The sequence below is a fragment of the Salvelinus fontinalis genome, unplaced genomic scaffold, assembly GCF_029448725.1.
Source record: "Salvelinus fontinalis isolate EN_2023a unplaced genomic scaffold, ASM2944872v1 scaffold_0066, whole genome shotgun sequence".
Classification (NCBI taxonomy): domain Eukaryota; kingdom Metazoa; phylum Chordata; class Actinopteri; order Salmoniformes; family Salmonidae; genus Salvelinus; species Salvelinus fontinalis.
This window is the reverse complement of record NW_026600275.1, coordinates 462,340-468,569: the sequence shown is the minus strand read 5'-3', so window position 1 is coordinate 468,569 and position 6,230 is coordinate 462,340. Positions and strand designations below refer to the sequence as shown.

Genomic DNA, 6,230 nt, shown 5'->3' with positions numbered 1-6,230 from the left:
ATTAGCTGATGTACGAAGGGCTATATATATAAAATAAAAAAAAGTTGATTTATTTGGATAGTAATAAATATAGATATTTTTAAAAGCATTCATGATTTGCGTAAATGTAATATACTAACTGTTACTCTTGTTAAAAATATGAAATGGTATTACATTTGGTGAAGAGCACATTATGACTTGTTTAGGACTCGAAACTCAAAGTTTAGGACTTGAGACTTGACTTGATACTTGCCTGTCTTGACTTGAGACTTGCCTCAGACTTGCCTGTCTTGACTTGGGACTTGAGTGCTAAGACTTGAGACTACCTTGTGACTTGTAAAACAGTGGCTTGGTCCTACCTCTGTGATTAACTGTTCAGCAGTCTAATGGCCTTTAGACTGCCTTTTGGTCACAGACTTGGCACTCCGGTACCGCTTGCCTAGATGGACCTGGAGGACTGAAGAGTGAGTGGTTCTGTTCTGTTCTCTCTATCTGTATAGTTCTAAACCTCCTCTGTTCTGTTCTCTATCTATCTGTATGGTTCTGAACGCCCTCTGTTCTCTATCTATCTGTATGGTTCTGAACCCCCTCTGTTCTGTTCTCTCTATCTATCTGTAAAAGCGGTTATGGGAAGTAATTAATATCAGTCTTCAGGGTAACTGAGGAGTTTAGGAAAGTTAAACAGATTGATTATGTGCATAATGTAATGTAATGTAATGTAGCATAGAGGATGATGGTCCGGGGAGACAAGCAGACAGAGGAGAATAGGATGAAGGGCAGACAGACAGGCAGACAGACAGACAGACAGAGGAGAATAGGATGAAGGGCAGACAGACAGGCAGACAGACAGACAGAGGAGAATAGGATGAAGGGCAGACAGACAGACAGAGGAGAATAGGATGAAGGGCAGACAGACAGGCAGACAGCCAGACAGACAGACAGAGGAGAATAGGATGAAGGGCAGACAGACAGCCAGACAGACAGACAGACGAGAATAGGATGAAGGGCAGACAGACAGACAGACAGACAGACAGACAGACAGACAGACAGACAGACGAGAATAGGGTGGAGGGCAGCAGGCAGGAAGGAAGGCAGCTATCATCTAGACCACTAGACTAGTGGCACCCTTTCCCTTTACAGTGCACTACTATTGACCAGAGTCCATGTACAGTAGTGCACTATAAAGGGAATAGGGTGCCATTTGTTATATATAATATATACAGTGGGGAGAACAAGTATTTGATACACTGCCGATTTTGCAGGTTTTCCTACTTACAAAGCATGTAGAGGTCTGTAATTTTTTATCATAGGTACACTTCAACTGTGAGAGACGGAATCGAAAACAAAAATCCAGAAAATCACATTGTATGATTTAAGTAATTCATTTTTGCATTTTATTGCATGACATTTTTAAGAGGCATTGCTTTAGTCTAGGATTTAACACCATGTCTATGAAACCGCTCTTAGTGTAGTCATTGTTCAGTCGTCTCCCTTCCTTCTTCTGTTATGTTGGACGTATTAGATTACACTTCAACCAGGGGCACAAACCCTTAATGGAAACGTTTAAACCCGTATTGCTGTAGTGAATTTAGTGGCTGTTGCGTGTGGCGCTCCAGTCATTTCTGTTTGCTGGTCGTGACACACGTTGAGGGATTTTTAATCATTTGCTTTTTTATAAAACCCCACGTAGGTTGTACTGAACACCCTCTGAGCCCGTATCAATGACATAACATCAACTGTACAGTTGCATTACTATTCCAGTCTGCACACTATTCCCAGATGGGAACGCCAGTCGTCCCACCTGTGCACAGCAGCACAGAGACCAGGCAGCAGAGGCATAAACCCAGATGGGAACGCCAGTCGTCCCACCTGTGCACAGCAGCACAGAGACCAGGCAGCAGAGGCATAAACCCAGATGGGAACGCCAGTCGTCCCACCTGTGCACAGCAGCACAGAGACCAGGCAGCAGAGGCATAAACCCAGATGGGAACGCCAGTCGTCCCACCTGTGCACAGCAGCACAGAGACCAGGCAGCAGTGGCATAAACCCAGATGGGAACACCAGTCGTCCCACCTGTGCACAGCAGCACAGAGACCAGGCAGCAGTGGCATAAACCCAGATGGGAACGCCAGTCGTCCCACCTGTGCACAGCAGCACAGAGACCAGGTAGCAGAGGCATAAACCCAGATGGGAACGCCAGTCGTCCCACCTGTGCACAGCAGCACAGAGACCAGGTAGCAGTGGCATAAACCCAGATGGGAACGCCAGTCGTCCCACCTGTGCACAGCAGCACAGAGACCAGGCAGCAGTGGCATAAACCCAGATGGGAACACCAGTCGTCCCACCTGTGCACAGCAGCACAGAGACCAGGTAGCAGTGGCATAAACCCAGATGGGAACGCCAGTCGTCCCACCTGTGCACAGCAGCACAGAGACCAGGCAGCAGAGGCATAAACCCAGATGGGAACGCCAGTCGTCCCACCTGTGCACAGCAGCACAGAGACCAGGCAGCAGAGGCATAAACCCAGATGGGAACGCCAGTCGTCCCACCTGTGCACAGCAGCACAGAGACCAGGCAGCAGAGGCATAAACCCAGATGGGAACGCCAGTCGTCCCACCTGTGCACAGCAGCACAGAGACCAGGCAGCAGTGGCATAAACCCAGATGGGAACGCCAGTCGTCCCACCTGTGCACAGCAGCACAGAGACCAGGCAGCAGTGGCATAAACCCAGATGGGAACGCCAGTCGTCCCACCTGTGCACAGCAGCACAGAGACCAGGCAGCAGAGGCATAAACCCAGATGGGAACGCCAGTCGTCCCACCTGTGCACAGCAGCACAGAGACCAGGCAGCAGAGGCATAAACCCAGATGGGAACGCCAGTCGTCCCACCTGTGCACAGCAGCACAGAGACCAGGCAGCAGTGGCATAAACCCAGATGGGAACGCCAGTCGTCCCACCTGTGCACAGCAGCACAGAGACCAGGCAGCAGTGGCATAAACCCAGATGGGAACACCAGTCGTCCCACCTGTGCACAGCAGCACAGAGACCAGGCAGCAGTGGCATAAACCCAGATGGGAACGCCAGTCGTCCCACCTGTGCACAGCAGCACAGAGACCAGGCAGCAGTGGCATAAACCCAGATGGGAACGCCAGTCGTCCCACCTGTGCACAGCAGCACAGAGACCAGGCAGCAGAGGCATAAACCCAGATGGGAACGCCAGTCGTCCCACCTGTGCACAGCAGCACAGAGACCAGGCAGCAGTGGCATAAACCCAGATGGGAACGCCAGTCGTCCCACCTGTGCACAGCAGCACAGAGACCAGGCAGCAGTGGCATAAACCCAGATGGGAACGCCAGTCGTCCCACCTGTGCACAGCAGCACAGAGACCAGGCAGCAGTGGCATAAACCCAGATGGGAACGCCAGTCGTCCCACCTGTGCACAGCAGCACAGAGACCAGGCAGCAGTGGCATAAACCCAGATGGGAACGCCAGTCGTCCCACCTGTGCACAGCAGCACAGAGACCAGGCAGCAGTGGCATAAACCCGAGAACTACAGTATGTTCTAATAGCTATACCACATATCGACATCGTTTTGGTTATAATCACATCGTAGTGCTAATAAATGATTTAATGAAAGTTTTAAATCGTCTCATGATTAGATTTAGAATAAAGACCTTGTACTGTCTTTTTACAGGGTCTGCAACTTGGGCCCAGAGGCAAAATGACCATCACCAAGCCCACCAAACAGCACATGGCAGAAGGAGGGATTAGGTGAGTATTCCCTAATAGGATTCCCTAACAGTATTCCCTAATAGCCAGTATAGTAGGTAGTAGCTGGTCAAGTTCTATTACACTTTAATTATACTAACATGATTTAATTTCAGGTGGTTTCAGGGCCCTGGTACACTACTATAGACCAGGGCCCTATTCCCTATATAGTACACTACTTTAGACCAGGGCCCTATTCCCTATATAGTACACTACTTTAGACCAGGGCCCTATTCCCTATATAGTGCACTGTTTAGATTGGCTAACCACAGCGGCTGCGTTGCTTTGCAGAAGTACACTCTCCAGCACCCTTCTTGGACCTGTCAGTCCTCCAGATAGAAGAGAGAGGCAGACGAGAACTCTGGCCCTCTATACAAGCCATTGATATGCAGCATGGGGATGTTTGCTGAAAAAGCTTTTAGTCGACTCCCCTCTTTGGAAAAGGTTGGGAGCCTCCTGTCTTACCAGCATCCTCCAATCACAAACGAGACACATTGTTCACCATAAGGAGATACACCACCATTCCCTTCACAGCCCCTGGATGGCTACAGACTTGGAGAGCAACGTTCAAGGCTGTACATTTGTGCTCGGTGAAGAAGTCCAGCTTCAACATAGTCTCTTCAGGTGAGAGAATACATAGAGACCCAAGTGGTGTTCTCCCTAATTAGAGAGAAGGGTGACTGGTACTATTTATATATGTGTACATGCACAAGTTCTTAGGCAGGAAAGACTTAATAACTACGGACAGGCTCCTTCTAATCTTTCAATTCATGAACGAGAAACAAACCCAACAAATCTATCTGTGCAATTCATTTAATAAATCATTTAAAAAATAATGAAGTTACATTTTTTTCTGTTCTCTTGTCACTGTAAATAAAAACTCTTTACAACATGTGTTTGGAGTATAAAGCTGTGGTGTTTTAACGATCAATAAATGGACTACAGGGTGTTAGACAATATGGATGATCACAGCAACAACCACACAAAAAAGAAGGAAAGATTGCATTGCAGTAGTAGCTCATTGCTCATTGGCACATGTCTTCACAAGAGGTTCCACACTGGTCATTTTTTTTGTGAGAAGGCAAGCCACAGCCCAGATTCAGTTGATGCTTCGCATCAGTGACATGAGGATCTCTTGGACATGGTAGTTACTCCACTGGGATAGCAAAGGTACTGCTCTCTTCTTCAAACGTCGAAGCCCACTAGAAGGTTGAATCAATCAAATGTTATTTATAAAGCCCTTCCTTACATCAGCTGATATCTCAAAGTGCTGTACAGAAACCCAGCCTAAAACCCCAAACAGCTAGAATGCAGGTGTAGAAGCACGGTGGCTAGGAAAAACTCCCTAGAAAGGCCAAAACCTAGGAAGAAACCTAGAGAGGAACCAGGCTATGAGGGGTGGCCAGTCCTCTTCTGGCTGTGCCGGGTGAAGATTATAACAGATAAATTACATCTTATTAATTTCCTAACTTTCAAATAATAACGTTATCGTCGTTAGCGCTAACATTAGCTAGGTACTGGTAGCTAACATTTGCTAGCTAAAGAGAGAAAGACAGAACACAATAATCAAATTACTAAAAATCACTAACTGAACGGATAAACAGAATTTTCAACAAGAATGATAAAAAAAACGCAATAGAAATATGATTATATTGATATACTGAGGTAAATGATAAAACGAGCGACTTCGAAGCTACAATCAGGATGACAGGAAGTGATTGGAACAGGAAGCTATGTATCGGGTAGGAAGTTGAGCGGAAGTGGGCGTTGCTACGTTGTGCAAAAGGGCCATTGAGCCTGCTCTGTAAATCAGAGGATACGTGTCTGGAGAGCAGTGTGTCATTGAGCCTGCTCTGTAAATCAGAGGACACGTGTCTGGAGAGCAGTGTGTCATTGAGCCTGCTCTGTAGATCAGAGGATACGTGTCTGGAGAGCAGTGTGTTATTGAGCCTGCTCTGTAGATCAGAGGATACGTGTCTGGAGAGCAGTGTGTCATTGAGCCTGCTCTGTAAATCAGAGGATACGTGTCTGGAGAGCAGTGTGATATTGAGCCTGCTCTGTAAATCAGAGGATATGTGTCTGGAGAGCAGTGTGTCATTGAGCCTGCTCTGTAAATCAGAGGATACGTGTCTGGAGAGCAGTGTGTCATTGAGCCTGCTCTGTAAATCAGAGGGTACGTGTCTGGAGAGCAGTGTGTCATTGAGCCTGCTCTGTAAATCAGAGGATATGTGTCTGGAGAGCAGTGTGTCATTGAGCCTGCTCTGTAGATCAGAGGATATGTGTCTGGAGAGCAGTGTGTCATTGAGCCTGCTCTGTAAATCAGAGGATACGTGTCTGGAGAGCAGTGTGTCATTGAGCCTGCTCTGTAAATCAGAGGATACGCGTCTTGAGAGCAGTGTGTCATTGAGCCTGCTCTGTAGATCAGAGGATATGTGTCTGGAGAGCAGTGTGTCATTGAGCCTGCTCTGTAAATCTGAGGATAC

At 47.5% G+C, this 6,230-nt stretch overlaps 1 long non-coding RNA gene across 1 annotated transcript; it reads left to right on the top strand.

Moving 5' to 3' along the window:
- Positions 1 to 3,415: 3,415 nt before the first annotated feature.
- LOC129842813 (uncharacterized) lies at positions 3,416 to 4,583 on the top strand. The gene is made up of 2 exons (XR_008757692.1): positions 3,416 to 3,750; positions 4,039 to 4,583. It is a non-coding gene; the product is annotated as an uncharacterized LOC129842813 (long non-coding RNA).
- The last annotated feature ends 1,647 nt before the right edge of the window (positions 4,584 to 6,230 follow it).